Source organism: Corvus moneduloides, chromosome 1, assembly GCF_009650955.1.
Source record: "Corvus moneduloides isolate bCorMon1 chromosome 1, bCorMon1.pri, whole genome shotgun sequence".
Taxonomy (NCBI): Eukaryota; Metazoa; Chordata; class Aves; order Passeriformes; family Corvidae; genus Corvus; species Corvus moneduloides.
The window spans coordinates 66,908,141-66,926,289 of NC_045476.1; the positions used below are offsets into that span (position 1 = coordinate 66,908,141).

Below are 18,149 nucleotides of genomic sequence, written 5' to 3' on the forward strand. Positions count from 1 at the left end.
GCACACTAAGGCCAGTTTTGGAATTGGGCTTTATTCACTCAATACCTGTGGATACAAAACTTGTATCTCAGATCAGGACCAGCAAATAGAAGTTTTTTGCTTCTGAATAAGAAAAGTGAAGATATTTCCCTATGTTAGAAGGACATCCAGAAGAAAGATATGTAAAGATAGCACATTTCTTGCTAAAATATCCGAACTTTTTGTCAGAAATAATACTGACTGAAAGTGGAATAAGGCCTATCATGAGTGAAGTTCATGTTCTGTGTATTTTTCCAGGGATATAAGTTCTTTCTGATTTTATTAGTGTTTGTTGTTATAAGTAGCACCTAAAATGTCTTGCAGAAAGAGGATTAAAGGAAATATATATTTTTGTCCTTTCTAACTTGACTATTGTCTCTTCGCAGTGCTTTGTGCATGGTCAGATTTAGTTTTCACCACAAAGTCAGTTTCTTGATCTCTTCTTTTATGTATTTCCTTTTATGGTCTTTCAAAAAGCAACAGGGGACAGATGAGGATTTTACAATATCATTGTAAACCCAGAGAAATTGTCAAGGGGACTCAGCAGCAGGCAAAACTTCCAAACTACTTCTAACCTTCTGTTTTAGATCAGACTCTTTTTCAACTTCATGGCATCTGTGGGCAGATCCTTGCCCAAGGCACCTTTCTGTGGCTTGTGAGGACTCACTGTGTTAATTTCCTATACAGCTCCTTTCAAAGACTATTGCACCTATGTGTGAATATTTACATGACTTCAAACACATGCTCTGTCAAGCCACAGGGCTCGATCTACTTCCAGAGCAGACAGCTTCTCTCCTTGCCAGGTAATTGTGGTGACTTTTTTGGCACTTCCTCTCAGATAAGGTGAACTGTGAAAGTGTCAGTGAAATTAGGCAACTTCATTGTGCTCCAGTGTACAGATGACCTCTTTCTAGGGTGGCTGCTCTCAAAGAAGTTTTTAAGGCCCATATGGATTCAACCACCTATGCTACTCTTTGGGATGACAGGTCACACAGAAATGGAGTCACAATTGGAAATCACTTGAGGTGCTGTGCTAGGGGATTAAGTTCCTTCTCTGCAGGTCAGGAGCTCTGTGAGATGAGGTGCTCCACTCAAAATCAGGACTCTCAAACCATTGTGCCAAAAGGTCCTTGCCATGAAGTGATAATGCAGCCCTGAACTTCCAGTTGCCCTCACTGAGGTGACAAGGAGGAATCCTCCTAGAGGAGTGCAAGGGAAGAAGCTAGTTCTTTCTGACTGGAAAACAAGATGCACTTGTCCTGCTCAAGGATCCCAGGAGATGGAGAAGTTCATTACCCTACTCTCTTTACCCCCTCCTCCCCACTTCTGTGAAGGACAACATCCTTCAGACCCCCAGTGTGCCATGCAGCAGACAAGCATTAGCAGATAGCAATCTCCCTCCACCTCCAAAGTGGACAGTCCCCTTGGATAAAGTACTCCTTTAAGAGTTTTACTAAATCTGCACGTGAGCTCAATCTGCCCATGGAAGACTTTCCATTTGTGCAGATGGCATCATTTGGCAGATCACTCCGATGTTGGCAGCATCACAGGGGTCATATTTGTGCACAGATGGACTGTTCTTCATCTGTTTCTTTATTGTAATAGACCCAAATAGGTTTTCCCACAATAGTACATATGCGCATTACAACTCTCCTTGTTCCCTGTCAGACAACTTATTTAGCAAGAGCACACAAAAATTTCTCTCTTTGTGTCCTACTCTTTGTTCATGTATCAAGTCCTCTTTGTTTTGGGGATGCAGGGTGAGGACAGACTCAGGAGAGCTATCAAGGATCTCTGCAATCTTGAGCCATAAAATCTGGTGGCATCACCAAGATGGTATTCAGAGCACTGCTGTGAGTTTAGGTTGTACTCATGCATAGATTTCTTTTTGTGGTAAATATTTTTTGCATAATGCATGTATTTACCACAGCTCCCTCATAAAGCCAGAGCCCTTAGAACTGACATGTGAGGGGACAATTGGAGGGATTGGAGAGGCTGGGGAATTGATAATGCAAACCTGGAGATTTTGAATCCAGAGCAATGATTTGACTCTAGTAGTAATGAACAAAAGCTGTTACCACTTGACAGCTGTTTAGAAAATTATGTTAAATGAACTAATTTTTTAGTGGTGAGACTTTTTTTTTTTTTTTTTGAAACATCTATTGTTACTCTCACTTGCAATCTCAGTGTGGCAGCAATGAACTGACAGTATAGTTTTCAGGAGCTGCCCTGCCAGTAGTGGTTTATGACACAGCAAAAGGACATTTTGGAAAATTTGCACTGCTTCTATTTTACTTTACACAATCATTTGCTTTGTTAATAGAAAAGTTAATCCCTGTATGCCTTACATTTGATTAATGATGAACTTGTCATCTTGTGATGAAGCTTAGACATTTTCAGTCTACATGTTGATAGCAACTTTGGCTTTTCCTTCTCACTTGCTAGTCTAATCAATTTAGTCTAAACTTCTCAGATGTCACAGGTAGTGCAGGTATTTCAGTATGGACATTGTTTGCTGTATACAGCCATGAAAGAAGTTTTCACTGGGTGTAAATGAGATCAAAATAGCTACAGAGCTTGGGCAGTGAACTTTTGGCATTTATATACCCAGACTCCTAAATCCAATATGTCATTAACATAATTTTTATGGACATTAGACAACATATAGGATACTCTTTTTTTCTTTTTTTCTCAAAAGGAGTACTGTTTGAAAGAAAAGTAGTTGCTTGTAATGTGAATATTAATGAAAAGGCAATTCCTTCTACAACTGCTTCAAAATGAAAAATACTTCTGCTTATTTACTGATTTATTTTTAACCTTTTGACAACAGAGTGAAAAAAAGACATGAACTGGGTACCAGATGAAGCATTTTGAATCAAATTAGGAAGAATATGTGGGTGAAGTTCCAGTAACAGTGGGTAAATAACTTCTTGGCTATACTGGGTAATGAGGAGAATAAAATTGTGGACTGCAGCTAAATGCAGGTTACTTGGGTAATATATAAAAACCCAAAACCAAAAAAACCCCCCCCAACTTTAATTTTATATCCATCTGGTAAGTCTTCATATCAGTCCCTAATTATCTACTTGTTAATGCATTTCTGGTTACTCTGACACCTTAGGAATTTTTCTATGCATTGATTTCTTGCCCAAGGCTATGGAAAATTATACATGCTGCTATACATGCTTGGATACAGCTGGTTTCTGTTTTGGGGTCATTTTCTTTTTCCATCATGGTTACTGAACATATCTGCACAAATAGCTGCACTGAATTTTGCTTTTTCAGTATGATTCTGGAGCTTGAAAAGCAGTATAACCAGAACTCCTAGCAGAATTGCAGCTTCAGGAAGCAAACTAAAAAAAGGAGATGCAAAGTATTGTAGTTCTGTAGCATGTTATCATATGATAACCTATGGAAGGAGAGGTACAGATAAAAGATAAAACGTTTGTGGTGCTGGAGGTTTTGGCTTATTTTGAGAGAATTTAGTATTTTCTTCTTGAACAAGGGAAAATTCTTTCCTCCTCATTTTGAAAGGCATATGATGTGGTGTTTCACTTGCTGGAAGTTTTGCCCTCTCCTTAGATCTATCTGATGCAATAAGGAAGGAATTTCAGTCAGCACATTTCTGACTGGTTTCCCCAAATTAGTCTCTAACAGCTGAACTTCTTTTCCAGAGTATAAGGAGGTATAAGCAGTTTGTGAAGCCACATTAGGAAAGGACTTTCACAAAGACACTTGATACAACCTGTAGTGGTACAGGTTCAAGTCAACAAGACAGCTGACACCAAGGCCTCCCAGAGACTTCCCATTTAACGAATATATTTGCAGGAGATGGATTCTAGAGAAGATTTTATTTTCTCCTTTCATTCCCCAAATACTGAAATAACAGTAGTAGACAGTAATAACTGTGAATCCTAAAACCCAGAGTACTACAATATGTGAAGTGTACTGGCATAGTAAAATATTTTTCTGCCCACCAGAAGGCTTGGTTGAGAAGAACTCAAGATCTATGTATCCTTTCCTTTGAAGATGAGTAGCAGCCATGCTGAAGCTGAACTGTACAATAAGTAAGAACAAGCACAGGCTGATGATGTTCCTATCACAAGAATTAGGATGATCAGCAAGGGACAGTTTATAGGTCTGGCTTTATAAGCCCAATCTCCAAACCCCAGCTGGCAACTAAGTACCATGCAGCGACTTGCTCAGTCCCCCCTATATACAACAAATCTGGCAATTGAATATTGAGCTGACCCTTTTTGGTCTGGGCTCAGCTGTCCTGGCCGTGTTCCCTCCCAACTTCTTGTGCACTCCCTGCCTACTCACTTGTGGGGCAGTGTGAGGAGCAGAAAAGGTCTTGCATGACCGCTGCTTATAAAACAAGTTTTACCACTGGAGTAAGGCCCATCAAGCAGCTGACGGTAATTTGTCAAAGCATGTCTGGTCTCCCTGACCTGATCAGGATTTGTACCTGGTGAGTGCCACTGGAGCAAAAGACATTGACTAAGAGCTGTTGGGCTAGAGACACAGCACTCATGATACAGAGAGAGCACCTGAATAGCACACGGAAGTTTTAGGGCATATGCAAGTTCACTCTTGGAAATCATTGCTGGTGAGGATGTTTCCATGGTCCCTATTGAGCTGAGAAAACCCTGCTGCAGTGTGAAAATGTGGCTACTGATGTTTGTTAGCAGTAGTTGTACAGCTCCTTCACCATCTCACTCTCCCCACAAAACAATGAAGGGGCTTTGTGTAACCTCAGAGCAGCCTTGCTGGTGGGCACTCACAGTATGGGTTCATAGAACCCAGACACACCACTTTTTGTCTCTGGCTTCTTGTCTATATTGTCAGTGTTGCATTAGGCAGGGGATGGATGGGCTCTGAAAGGCAGTGGAACAGAAATCTCCTGTTTTACAGAGGCAGTAGGAAATAGGAAAGCCAGTCAGAACATGCAAAAAGAACACTTTTTGATTTCTACAGTCCTTGTGAAAAGGAAGATAATCATGTGCTTAAATTTTGCCAATATAAGTTATTTTGTGAAAGGCTCCAAAACAGAATACAGGCTTGAATACAGACTGATTTTATGCACACTGAGGTAAAGCCAAGTCAAAGTAAATGGGAAGTGATCCCATGGTTTTTATGCTGTGAAGGTCTATGTTCTGATAGACACTAAGACAATGATTTTAGTCAGCTGTGGATATTTATGTTTTAGAGAGGGGGGAGAGAGGGGAAAAAAAATTGGAGGATAAATGTTACTAGCATTATAATTATGAGATTTGTCAGAATTTCCATTATCAGAGTCTGTTTACAGGTTGTAAATATTCCCTCTGGGCTAAGACTTAAAATTCAAGGTCACACATAGGAAATTGTATTTATCTTTGCTAAATTAAAACATTGGTTCAGCAGCTTATAAAAAACTGCTTTCACAAGAAAATCCTCCAAAGTGCAAGAAGTCCAGATACTTCTGACTTCTTTTTTTTTTCAATCTACATTTTCTTTCTGCCTGATAAACTTGGCATATGCTGCATATGCCTTGACCTGTTACTCTGACATTAGTAGCAGAGATATATTGAAAAGTAATGTACTGAAAGTCTTTCACCTATGAATGCACCTTTTCTTGATGGCATTTTCTGTTATTTTGCTTGTCAAGCTCCATAGTGTTCAGTGTTCCTTCTTTATATTTGTAAGAGGATTTTGTTACAAATAAATCTTATCACTATTCAAATAGAATAATTATTAGGTCATATTACCATTACCTTTCCTACAGAATAATAAATATATCTTTAAAATTCCCTATTTTTGAAGGTAGTGTAGCAATTAAAATGCACTTAAACATTCCTTATTTGTATGCAAATGGTCAGGGTGAAGAAGAACAAGAGGATGTGCAAAATGGTATGCAATTTTCAATCACATATATATATATATATTTAGTATAAATCTATTCCAACATTTTTTGACTTCTGATAGCATGTCCCAATTATTTTTGTGATTTAGAATATAATTTACGATTTAGATTACCAAGGAGTAGAGAATTTTATAGTGTCCAATATTTTTTTTCCTCTAATTCCTAGTTGAGCATGAAAGAATTCATCTGTATGGGGCCAGTGAAATTGTCTGTGAATAATTTTCTGTTAAATAGCATTCTGGCAATGAGTTTTTCATTTCCCAGAGTATTTTAACTGGTGTTTTCTGGAGCTGATTGAATACTGTCCATTTACTATATTGACACATTTTGATGCTGTGACTGAATACATTATTCAATTAATCATCTCTGCAATATTAGACCAGCCGTAGTTTATGCTCAGAGTCACAGACCTGATGTGAATTCACTTATATAAGAGCTGTGTGTGGTTTGATGAACCCTTTTCTTTAACTTCTTCTGTTCAGAATAACAGACATTGGGTTGCTGTTTAAAACAGGTTGGTTGATTTATGATTTTGCTCCCCTTATGCCATGTGTTTAAGAAAAAGTTCCTCTTTTCTTATAGGTCTCTAAATGTTTGTTCTGGTTAAATACTAGAGGTTTATTTGAAATTGGGGGCAGAGACATCAGTGCCTGACTCAACTCCTCCTCTTCATTGGAAATGTTCCCTGCTAGAAGAGGATAAATCAGGCCATGGATCAGAGGGCCATCAAGATCCTGGACACAGCTTATCACGGTGGTGATTAAGAATGATGCAACTTGAACTCACTTTTGAAGGCAAAGACCAGACTTAAGGCAGGAGGCTGCTACGTGATCATCACTTTACATATTTGTAGTAAGTATGTGTGGTCCAAATGCTATGTCACCCACGTCTGTTTGAGGGCTGGGACATTTTCACCACCTGCAACAGAAGTGACATTAGTACAACAACAACAAAAAAGAACTAAGAATAAAGGGGAATTTGAAGAGTCTGGGAAACTATTTTATAATATTTTATGTGGTGGATTCTGCTCTCATTCTTTAATGCGAAATGAAGAAATTTGCGAAAGAACACACTAAAATTAGATGCCATGTAGCCGAGCACTGGATTTGAATGAGGCCCTTCATCTCTTGGTTTTCCACTGGTTCAGTGATAACCATTGCCTTCAAGATCTCTTCAGGCCATGGAGCTGTGGTGTCTCCTACCTTCTGCAGCTAAGATTTTTGCTAAGATGTTATTTCCTCAGCTCTGGCTGTAGGTGGAAAACATTAAAATGCCTCTAAAATTTCAAGTGTTGTAGTTTTAAGAGTATACTTTTTGTGGCTATAAATGCTTTTGATTTAGTATTTGTTTATGTTCCCTCATAGATGCTGACCTACCTGAGCTATCATTAAAGCATCATCCAGCTTTCATGCAGCTTATACAACAATACCTTGTTTAAAACTAACTTAATTTGAGTTGCAAACCCTACAGTATATTGACATATTTATATATTTTTCAGGAGGTGGAGAGGATGTGCCAGGTACAGGCATGCAATTTATAAGCCTTAGTTGGGAGGTTAATTGATTTGTGTTCCTGTTATAATCAATACTGAGTGGGAAAGGCTCCTTAAAAACATTTTTGTTCCCTCAAGTTAAGCTTCTTATCTGAACTACTATTCAGAGAAGAGTATTTCTCTGTAATGGTTGTCTACAGAGGCTAGCCAATTAACACTGGCCTGAAGGTGGATTCTTGAATTTAGGAGATACCATCCTCCCTCTGACAGGGCTGTAAGAATCCATCATAGTGCAAAGGCAAGGGCCCATCACAGAACAGTGGGTGCCAGTCTTGGTGCAAAATAAACTGAAATTTCTTAAATATGAAAGCCATGGTTCAAAGAGGGCAACTATTCAAATATTACTAGAATTTTTAAGGGAAAGACAAGGAAAAGTTCATATGCCTTCTTTATCTTTGTAACAGAATAGTTCTGGAGAATTCACCTTGAAATTTATGCTATTAGTGCTGTCAGCCTGCAATACGTATTCCAAAACAAGTACTATGGAGAATTGAAGATATATGCAAATGAGTTATTAAAGAGCAGAGAAAAATTGTTTCAGAATTACAAGAAGAAAACAGTGTGATGGAACAAAGGTCAGCTTAAGTTACATCAGACCTTCAGGTTCTTGTTTCAATTCAAAATCAATTTCAAACAAAACCAAATTAAATCATGCTGAGAGAAAGGCCACAGTAACATTTCAACACTCCACTGTACTGAAACACCATAAAGTATTATCTGATCTTCCATATCACAGAAAATATTCAGTTAGTCTATTTGGGTATTTTAGTAATATTCAATATTTAAAATTGGGGGACTATAATAAGGAAAATCAGCCCCTCTTAATTAAAAATGGTTCATGCTAAATCAACATTTCATATTTTCAAGGCATCTCTTTACAAAAGTAATTAAAATCTCCAGACATCTTTTAGTGCTCTGTGGATTTAAGTGTTTTCTTTTTCATTCAACTTTCTCCCTTCTTAAGAGTGAAAGAATTATCTTGGGGTTTATTTTCCCTCTTCTGTAACAGATCCGTCTTTGGCTGTTTGTGTGGATGCCACGCAAAGACCTCTCAATGTAGACCTACAAGGTAAGGAAATGCAATGGATTCTTCAGTCACAAACTTGTAATAGGGTATTGGGGAATTCGAGGTGAAATGACATACTATGGAAAAAATCCACTTAAAAGCTCACACTGAATTCCTCTAGGGCCAAGATTTCATACTTATGCCAGGTTACATCCTTGGCTGATTGACGTTGAAATGAAGCTTAGTTTGCAAAGCTCTTTTACTGTTCAAACCTCCTCTGGAACTTCTGATATCTTTAATAAGAAATGTGAGAATGAGTAAAATAAAATTCAGAAAAAACCCGCCAAACTATGGAATTCTCTCCAGCAGCCAAAATTGCATTGTGTGTGGGCTTTTAAAAAATTGTTATACACACACAGGCAAATTGGCCCAGTGAATATACTGCAAATCTGCTAATGATGAATATCTTAGCCAGGCTCAAATCCTGCTGTAGGTTAACAAATAGTGGACCCAATGACCAGAATGGTGATTCTCCTGTGCAGAAGGCAGCAGCTTTTGGCCAAGTATCATTAGCTAATGCCAAAGCAAAGGGAAAACAGTGTGGGTGCAACAGCCCATCTAGGCCACCTGGCCCTCACGGTTTTATTGGAATAGTCTCACTCACACCGTCCTCAGAAAGAGAAGGCCAATGTGGGTCAGAGAATCATTTTCTCTTCCTTCCAGCATCTTAATTAAAGAGTCAGTCACTTCCACAGATCATTCTCAGATAAACAGGTTGTGTTCAGTAATTCATAATACAAGGTTTCTGGGAAAAACAGAAACTCTACTTTAAAGATAATAATAGATCTTTCCATCCTGCTGGCAGATATCAATTATACTGGGAAAGCACTTGGAGGTTCTGTACATACGCTAGTACAGGGGACTCATTATCCACATGATTATAAGTGTGGTAGGAGAAACTTTCTAAGGACAATCACTTAGATCAAGAAAACTTGAGGAAAGAAACTTTATAAGTGGTAAAAGCTGGAAATATTTGAGCTAATCTTTTGCTTTCCTGCTTCCCTGCTGTTATTAATAAACCCACATCTCAGAAGAGAGAGTTTAGGCTTTGCTACAACAAAAATTATATGTTTCTGAGCAGTCCAATGAGGACACGTGTTTATGATCTTAAAAACAGCCTTGGGAGATGAATCACCAGTTAGTCAGTTTATGTACACAGTTACAGTTCCAGAAAGCTGAGGAGCAGTAATGCCAGTTGTGAACCTGGACCAATGAGTTATGAAGGGTTTTACATGGAAAAAGTAGGTAATCAATGAATGAAAGTATAGTATTATAGAACAAATTAATGTTAAAAAAAAAAAAGGGAAAAAAGCTGGAATGCATATAGCAAACAGAAGTAAATTTGTGCTGTTATAATGAAAGTCTCCACCACTGCCTTTTTTGTCATAATCTTTTCCAGATAGGCTTGTAACATTTGTATGTCTGATTTGGTACACAGACATCTGAATGTAGGCCCCTCCCTTGCTGTTCTGACACTGACTGTGAAACTGTGGAACAGTAAACACACAAGCCTAGCAGAAAATGTGTTGGTGTGTGGAATTATGTATGTGGTCCTGGGAGTACCAGGTGAGGAAAGTTCAACTCCTCCGAGCTGAGTCAAATTAAGAGGGTAGGCAGCATATGAAAGCAATGAAGGAAGAGGAAGCTGGAGAGCTTGATGGGGGGGCTAGTGGAGGGCCTGGTAGAGGTGTTTTGCCTCCTGGCTGAGGCCAGGGAAAGGAGCTGAGGGATTCACCAGCTGACTTCTCTGAACAGGGATGGGAACTTGGACAAAGCATCAGAAGCTGAAGCCAGAGAGATAAAAGACTGTCTCCACTACCTAAATGAGATCTAGTGAGCAAAGAGACAAGTGGAAGTGCAGGCAAGCTGATGGTGTGGTGATGGACTCTGCTGAGAGAACATGGAGCTGCTGTTGGAAAGTGCTTTTGCTTAGTGATCTGCTGACTGTGTGACCGCAGTGCCCTAGGCCAGAGCCCTGGAACTGGGAAGGTGGCAGAAGTTCTGGAGTTTTTGAACCGAGCCCAGCTTGTTTTATGTCAGGGCATGTGTGGATGCTTTGTGGGTTTTCCTGAGCAAAGTGTTTGTTATGTAGTTGCGAAGAGTTGAATGTTGTGACTGGGTGGTCCTTTCCAGTTCTATTACCCATTTGAGATTCTGAAGGGTTATACCTGCCTCATATATGTGTGTGTATGTATATATAGCCTATACACACACACACACATATATATATATATATATATATATATTCTGTTATACTGAGGAAAGAAGAAATTTCTCAGTAGGATGTTAGTGAATATGAGACATCTCAGAGAGGATAGGTGGATCTGCAAATGATAGCCAGCTCACAGGGAAGCTGTACATAACAGTTTTTGGGGAAACCTTAGCAAACTAAGAATGGGTAGTTTCAGAAAACTTACCAACTTTATCATGAGGTTGTCCTTGTGGTTTCATCAGTCAGTGAAACATATTCTCTCAGGAAATATCTAGGTTTATTATTTTCTCAATTACCTCATTATTTATACTTATCTGTTGTCGAAATCCACCTTCTGTTCCCCAAAGTCATCTTCTGCTTGGTTATGGACCAGCCCAGAGCAAAATGGAGTCCCTGCCCCAAAAAGGTTACAGACTAATTATAAACAAAGATAAATGTGTTTACTTCTGCGTGTCCCTCTGTTAAACATGAAGAAATGAATGCATACAGCACCTTAAGCAGCTGCTGAAGGCCAGCAAAAGTATTTTTGTACGTTTTACAGTGAAGCAGGAATCTGTATATTTCTTGAAAGCATAAAGGTCAGCTGTTCCCCCACCCTCAACTATTAAAACAATGTTTAAATAAATGTTCTAACACAAGAACTATAAGAAACAAGTAAAGTCAAAAAAACCTACTAGCATGTCCTAGCTGCCTTAAAGAAGAAAAACTTTTCAGTAAGCATGTTCAATTTATCTTGCTAGTATTATCCCAGTGGCCTCTTCCTTTTGTTGTTTGTATTTGTTTTAGTGCATGCCCAGTGCCTCTAGGTGAAACCAGCAATGTCAGCAGCACTCTGCATGTGTCACGGGGTATGTGCAGAATATCTGTTTGGAGAATCAGGGCCTGAAACCAGCAAGAGAAGGACTCCTTTGCAGGGAAATGAGGGTGAGGAAGGTGAAAGGTCAAATTTTTGCATCAGATTTTATCATGTATTTTAAAACCTTGCCTGAGGAAATAACATTGAATCTTATGATGACTTTTCTTTTGCAGTGGAGGTGAGACTGCTTGAAGGGGAACCCCCTTCTGCACATAGCAGAAATTCCCAAAGAGTACTTGAGACTCTCCTCTGGCAGAAGGGAAGAGCAATGAACAGTTGAATTTGATAGTGACCTGACAAAAGTTACAGGAACTAGAAGGGAGGTAGGTCTCATCCAGCGTGTGAGCACAGACTTTGGCCCTCACCCCTGCTGTGAGTGTATTGCACGAAGAGTCAGTTCATCAGCTGATCGTGGGCAGTCAGAGGATGTTAGCAAGGTGTTCTTCACTCAGTAGCTAATTATGTGGGATTGCAACCCTCATGGCATAACAGAGTGTTACAAAGAGTCTTTGGATCTTTCCTGTCATTGTTCTGCTTTGTTGTGTTAGTGCATCACTGCTTGGGTGTTAGTGGGTAGCATTGCTGAGGGTTGCAATAGTGTTTGAGCAAAGAGCTTGAAAGGTGACAGTCTGAAGGCTTTCTTGGTTTCCCATGGTCTAACATCTCTTTGGGCTGATGTCTCCCAACACTGCAAGCCCGAATCACCTCATATTTCTGAAACATTTTTGCTCCCCTTCCTTGCAGCCCCTTCTTGCTGTGGTTTCGTCCATGCTGTGTGATTTGGAAATACTTGCATTTAATAGAAGTCACACAGCACAAATAAATAACACTCATGAAAGTGCGTGTGAGTAACTGTGCATCAAAGTGTTTAATATTCTTCAGCCAGCTGCTGAGAGGTAAGCCAGTCAGAATATATCAAAACCAAACACAGCACTGGCAAGATTAAACAGCAGTGGATTTGCACATGTAATAAACCTGCTACATTGAGTTTAATCCATATGTAATTGGGAATAGATAAGGCTGGAATTGAATGACTGCACAGGATCTGCCTCAGATGGAGGAGGGAAGAGGGGGAGCAGCCCAGAGCATGGGGGCAAGAAGGCTCTTCAGCCTGTGGTTTGTCATGCAGATGCTGGAATAAGAGGTGGGTTTACACTGTTTAATTGTGAAGGACATTAGAAAGGTGGTATGATGTTGATGAGCTACAAGTACAGCAAAGGGCTTGGCCATTGGATAACTTCAAGTGTAAACAGGTTGTTTTCCTCCCTGGGCTATGGGAGGGACAGTTCTAACTGGGCTTAGTGTCAAGAAATGTTCCTGATTGTTTTTAGACTGTCCTTATTTGCCTGGTCTACTTTAATATGGTAAAATCAAACAGTGAGAATAAAATAGCTGCTACTCTATTGTTCTGCCTTTTCCCCATCATCTCTGTTTTTCAATTTAGAAAGGAATGACCCATGACCTATCCAAACTCCTCCCTTCCCACTTCAAAAATCATAGTACCTTGTCCAGTCAGTGTCTGTGTTGGCTTTTGCTCTGTTCCCTGATAACTATTTGCAAAGGAATGTGATGTTTGCCTCCCTTCCAGCTTCCTTCATGCACCTGATGGTATTTGTATGACTTTTCATGTGTTTTGAAACCCATGAAAAGCTGCATATACAACATTAAAAATACATTTTTTAATTCTATGGGTTGCAAATTTTTTAATGTAGTTTATCCCTCCTTGTCCCTCCATAGCTCTGAAAGTCTGATACGTTTTTTGTCTTCCTGGTTTCTCTTCTGTGATTTCCTATGTAGTTACCACTAGCACACAGCAGCTTGAGAGGCATTAAATGCATGCACAGCCAATCTTTTCCACTTATACTTGATAGACCCAGTAGGCTTGTGAGGATATTCTTAGACAGTAATGGAAAGGATCAAAGGACCAACATTTATCACACAGGACTTTGTTTTCCTCAGTTGTTGTTTCTTTTGATTCAATTAGTACAGCCCGCTTTTATGTGAGGATCAGATTTTGCCATGATTTTACATGGCTCCACAGCATGTGACTGTGAAGCTGGGGCACTTGTTCCAACTTTGTTAGCAGACACCAAAGGAAAACAGCAAAAATGCAGTAATTCATTAACTGGCAAAGCTGAAGTCAGACTTGCTTTCTGTCTCCTGGATATAGCAAGTAAGCTTGGGCTGGCACAGGGAAATCTGCTGTTGCCTTGACCAAGTGCAGAAGCAGAGGATTTTTTTAACTGTTTGATTATACATGTGCTTTCCTATGTGATGTTTTCTCTGAAGAAGCATTCCTAGCTTGAGCTGTCTGAATTCAGAAACAGTGTTTCTGACAGCCCCTTCTCAGCTACTGCTCACGTGTGTAGGTACCGTTGACTTATTTCATTTTGATTTACAGAAATATTTTATTTTAATCAATTTGATTACATTTTGATTTACATGCATCCCTGAAGCATGGAGCTGTGCCTCTCCGAATGCAGTGAATTACCTTAGTCCAGACCAGGACTAAGCAGCTGACTGTCCTCACAGTGAGACTCATTATGGGTGAGAAGGCAAAGTGATTTTTTTGCCTGTGTTTTCTTGGACGTATATGTCAACCAAGTAGGTGTTCCCCAAGGTTACCCAACATGCAGTGAGATGACCAAGTAGCTTGAAATGTACTTGGGACCACTACTTGCTTTCAAACTGTAGTTTTTAGCAGGTGCAGCTTTAGGCCCCTTGTTTTCCTTCTGTAGTGGCCAAGCTGGTGGGAAAGTTTCAGGATGGTGAGCATGGCTGGATGCTCTCCTGATGGACCCTCAAGCTGGATAGCTGAGTTGCAAGGACCATAAAAAACATTTGAAGTTCTGTTGCACAATTTTTTGCCTGAAAGTATAGGGTAAGGTGTTTAAAAGCTACTCTCTTCTCTTGTGATCTATGTGTTTGCTAAAGGTTTGAGTACAAGAATTTTTCAATCATTTTGCAAATGGGTTGTGCTTAGTAGCAATTACAATAAAATTTAATCCAAAGCCCCTGGATATGGCAGTTTATGCCTCTTGCTTTATTATTTTTATTATTTCAGAGTCATATAATTTGTGCATTTTAATTTGAGTGATGTTGGCTATATGCTTTTGCCACAGGACTCAAATGAGAAGCTTAATAAATGACTATGGGATTTACATGATTAAATTTATTTCTTATCTCAGAGCTGCTAGCTTCTCCCTTCCCCCTTCTCCCCATACCCATTTAGTCTGAATTTCTTCCTCTTTGATGTGTTAGTATTGTATACAACTTTTATTGACTGTCCATGTTACAGAATGATGGTAATTTGGCTGCTGCTAATTATGTGGGTGTTGTGGGTGAACAGGATGGCAGAGTAACTAAAAATTCAAGGATGCCTTAGAGCCAAGAACAGTTTAGAAGAAAGTAATTGTAAATGCACCATCCCCGGAGCTTGCAGGGAACAAAACAGTCAGCTTTTCATACAAGGCTGTGTCTCTCTAACGCTTGTGCTGGGAAGTACCACGTGGAGCCTAAGCATTTCTTGTCTCTGTCTCTTCTTAGATTGGTGGAGGGCAGTGGAAGGTTGGTCTCAAGGCCCCTGACTTGACTGGTGCTGTGACCATTACATCTACCTATGCAGGATAGTCCATTACTCAGTATTAAATTCTGTGTTCATATTTCTGCTCTAGACACTGCTACTCAATCAACAGTGTTTGTTGAATGGTTAATAGGGTAACAGCACAATAGAAAGAGCTGGCTTAATGGAGAGAAAATTTTTTGAAACCTGATTTTGGTTTGTAGTGGATTTTTTTTCACTCTAATATACCTTTCCGGTCTAATTCTTTCAATTTTATAAGACCGCATAACTCTAGCCCCAAAGCAGCTATTTTGTATTTGGCTATATATCAATATCACTTCTTTAACCCTGTAAGCATCTGTTATTTTCTCTCTGACAGAACACTCTTCTTGACCAATACAACCTGGGAAAGGTGGTTCACCAAGCCAGGTACACTGATGGACTGATATAGCTCAACAGTTCCTATTTAATTGCTTGGGGTTCTTTTTCTGGGTTTGTTTTTTTTTTTTTCCTCCCTTGCTTCAATTACAATACTGTAAGCAGCATTTAGGTGTTCCTGATCAAGTTTTCCTCACCTTCCAGCATAACCTGGTAATTCTAGGAAGCAAATTCTCTGCATTATTTTAAAGCTTTCCCTGTTTCTTGAGTAAGAGAGTCCCTGCGTGTCCATTCAACAGTGAAGGAAGCTGACAAGTTCTATGGCTAAAACCTGCCTTCCTCACCAGCTCCTTTGTGGAACTGTCTTAAAAATGGGATTCATGGGGAAAAATGAGTAGGTGTGACTACAGGAAATTACGTATAGTCATTATTTATTTGCCCTTTTTTTTTTTTTTAGTGTTTCATTTTTCTTTGGTATCTTTTGCCAGGAGGAGTGAATGCAGTAGCAGAGATGTGCAGATCTAAGTTGAGGGCTTAGAAATGTCTGAGACTTTTTATTGCCAAAGGAAGGCTAGGAAGAGTGCAAAGGTGTTTAACCTGTGGTCTGTATAATTCATGTTTGCCAGGATAAGCTGTTTCGTGGCTTTTTTTTTTTTTTTAATTATATATTAGCACCTAAACAGCATTAGCAAACCTAATAAACTATTTCAAGAGCACTGAATGAAGGATATGAATCTTGTCTCTGTGTATATGTATATATGTCTATTGTCCCCCCAACCCTCCCATTTTCAGGGGAAAAACCCATTGCTTTTTTCATGTTGTTTCTAAGTCTACAATAGAAAATATAACAGCTTTATTATCAATGCTTTTGCAGTATAAGACACTGCAGCCAGTAAAACACTGTAGTAAAAAGACACTGAAAATTTTAAACTCGCTGCTCGTGGGAGTATAGTTTTCACTGGTTTTGTCAGCAAAAATTCCACCAATTGAATTGTGGGTGGAAGGTACAAAATTTGTGTTGGCGAAAGAGGATATTTATTTACTGCTCATGTGGATATGGTTTATAAGTTGCTTCTGCAAGCAAATGCAAAATACACTTTTTATTTTTCTGTATGATGCTTTGAATTCATTATAGCTGAAGGGTTTTTTTAAATGTTTGTCAGTATGGTTTGGAATTACCAAGTATCGGTAGTTACTATGGATGATTAAAATTGCTGAGGAAAAACCTCCTTAGCATATTTCAGACTTCATGTACGCATCAATCTCTAAGACAGTGAGATGTGTAGTGCATTTTAATCATATTGCAGTACCTTTGTATCCTGCAAAACTATTTCCATTGAAGTCTGAAATGAGCCTGGCATGACCCAGAGTCAACATGATAATATATTCTTGATATCCTTTACATGCTGATAACAGTTCAGCTGCACTAAAGCATTTTGTCAAGTTGTGCTCATTTTCTATAGGTGTTAATATATTTGGCAATGAGAGTTCAGATTGTTACTCTTAAATTAGTGTTGAATTTGGGTCATCAAGAACTCTGAATTGAGCAATTCTACCAACTGTTGCAGGACACTCTAGCAACCTTTGCATTAAACTGTGCTGCTGCGTGTTGAGTGTTGTAATTTAATAACAGGCACGTTGTAGCTACTTGTCTTCGTCCTGAGAAAAGATGGGAATATGTTAAGTTGATATTGCTGTAACTTTATAAGGTGAAACAGAGACAGGGCAGCCTAAAAGGACTGGTTTGTCTCCCACTTCCTTCCCCTTGTCTGTTGAGTCAAATCCTTATCAAGATTTTTCTTGGCCTGTTTTAACATAATTTAGCACAAATTTCATTTTCCTGGGTATCTTCACAATTTCAAGAAAAGTGCAAACCAGCAGTTCTTTGTCAGAGAGTCATGGTCTTCTGGCTCCACATTAAAGAAATGCCAGAGGTCACGCTGGGTACTCTCACACAAATAAACCAGATTATTTTAGTTTGGCTTGATGGTTTGAAAGGGAGTAGTGGTATTTGGTTAAAGAGCTGATTGCTGGGTAACCTCTTGTAAGAGTGCTCATTTGTTTTTGACTTTTCAGTCTTGGATCACTAAGAAGATGCATTTAAGCTCCAGAGTCTGCTTTTCTACTTGTTTCGAGTTGCAAGTCAAAAGATGATATCTCCACAAAAGATGAGGGTGAGAGGTTCCATTTCTTTGTTTCTTCTTCACATGGACAAAATATAGGGTGTTTCATTTGCAGAGCCTTACAGCGCCAACTGCAGGACAGCCATGATATGTACTTGTTTACTACAGCAGTCTTGGTTTAAACTTCTGTTTCATTAAATGTTGTTTTCAAACCGCTACTGTAGTCATAATTAGTATGAAACATGTAGGAATGACATATACAGCATCCTGTGGCAATCTATGCACAGGGTCCTGGGCACTGGCTGGTCCTGTTGCTTTATTGAAAATCCTTGCCACAACTGCTCTTTTCATTCAGATCAAATGATGGACAAATATCTTCCAGTTTCATTACCAGCAGCCCAAGAGAAGGACAGTACTTGAAGATCTGTGTAAAACACAGGAATGGCCTTGTAAGGTTGAAGGCTGTTTCTTGAGTCCCTG

General features: G+C 39.2%; 1 long non-coding RNA gene across 2 annotated transcripts; it reads left to right on the forward strand.

Annotated features, from left to right (window-relative positions):
• The first annotated feature begins 6,006 nt into the window (after nucleotides 1-6,006).
• On the forward strand, nucleotides 6,007-18,142 carry LOC116448404. 2 transcript variants are annotated; one of them, XR_004241940.1, is made up of 3 exons: nucleotides 6,007-6,772; nucleotides 8,482-8,541; nucleotides 17,623-18,142. It is a non-coding gene; the product is annotated as an uncharacterized LOC116448404 (long non-coding RNA). The 2 variants fall into 2 exon arrangements; XR_004241941.1 differs by lacking the exon at nucleotides 17,623-18,142 and adding an exon at nucleotides 11,780-13,669.
• Nucleotides 18,143-18,149: the final 7 nt, after the last annotated feature.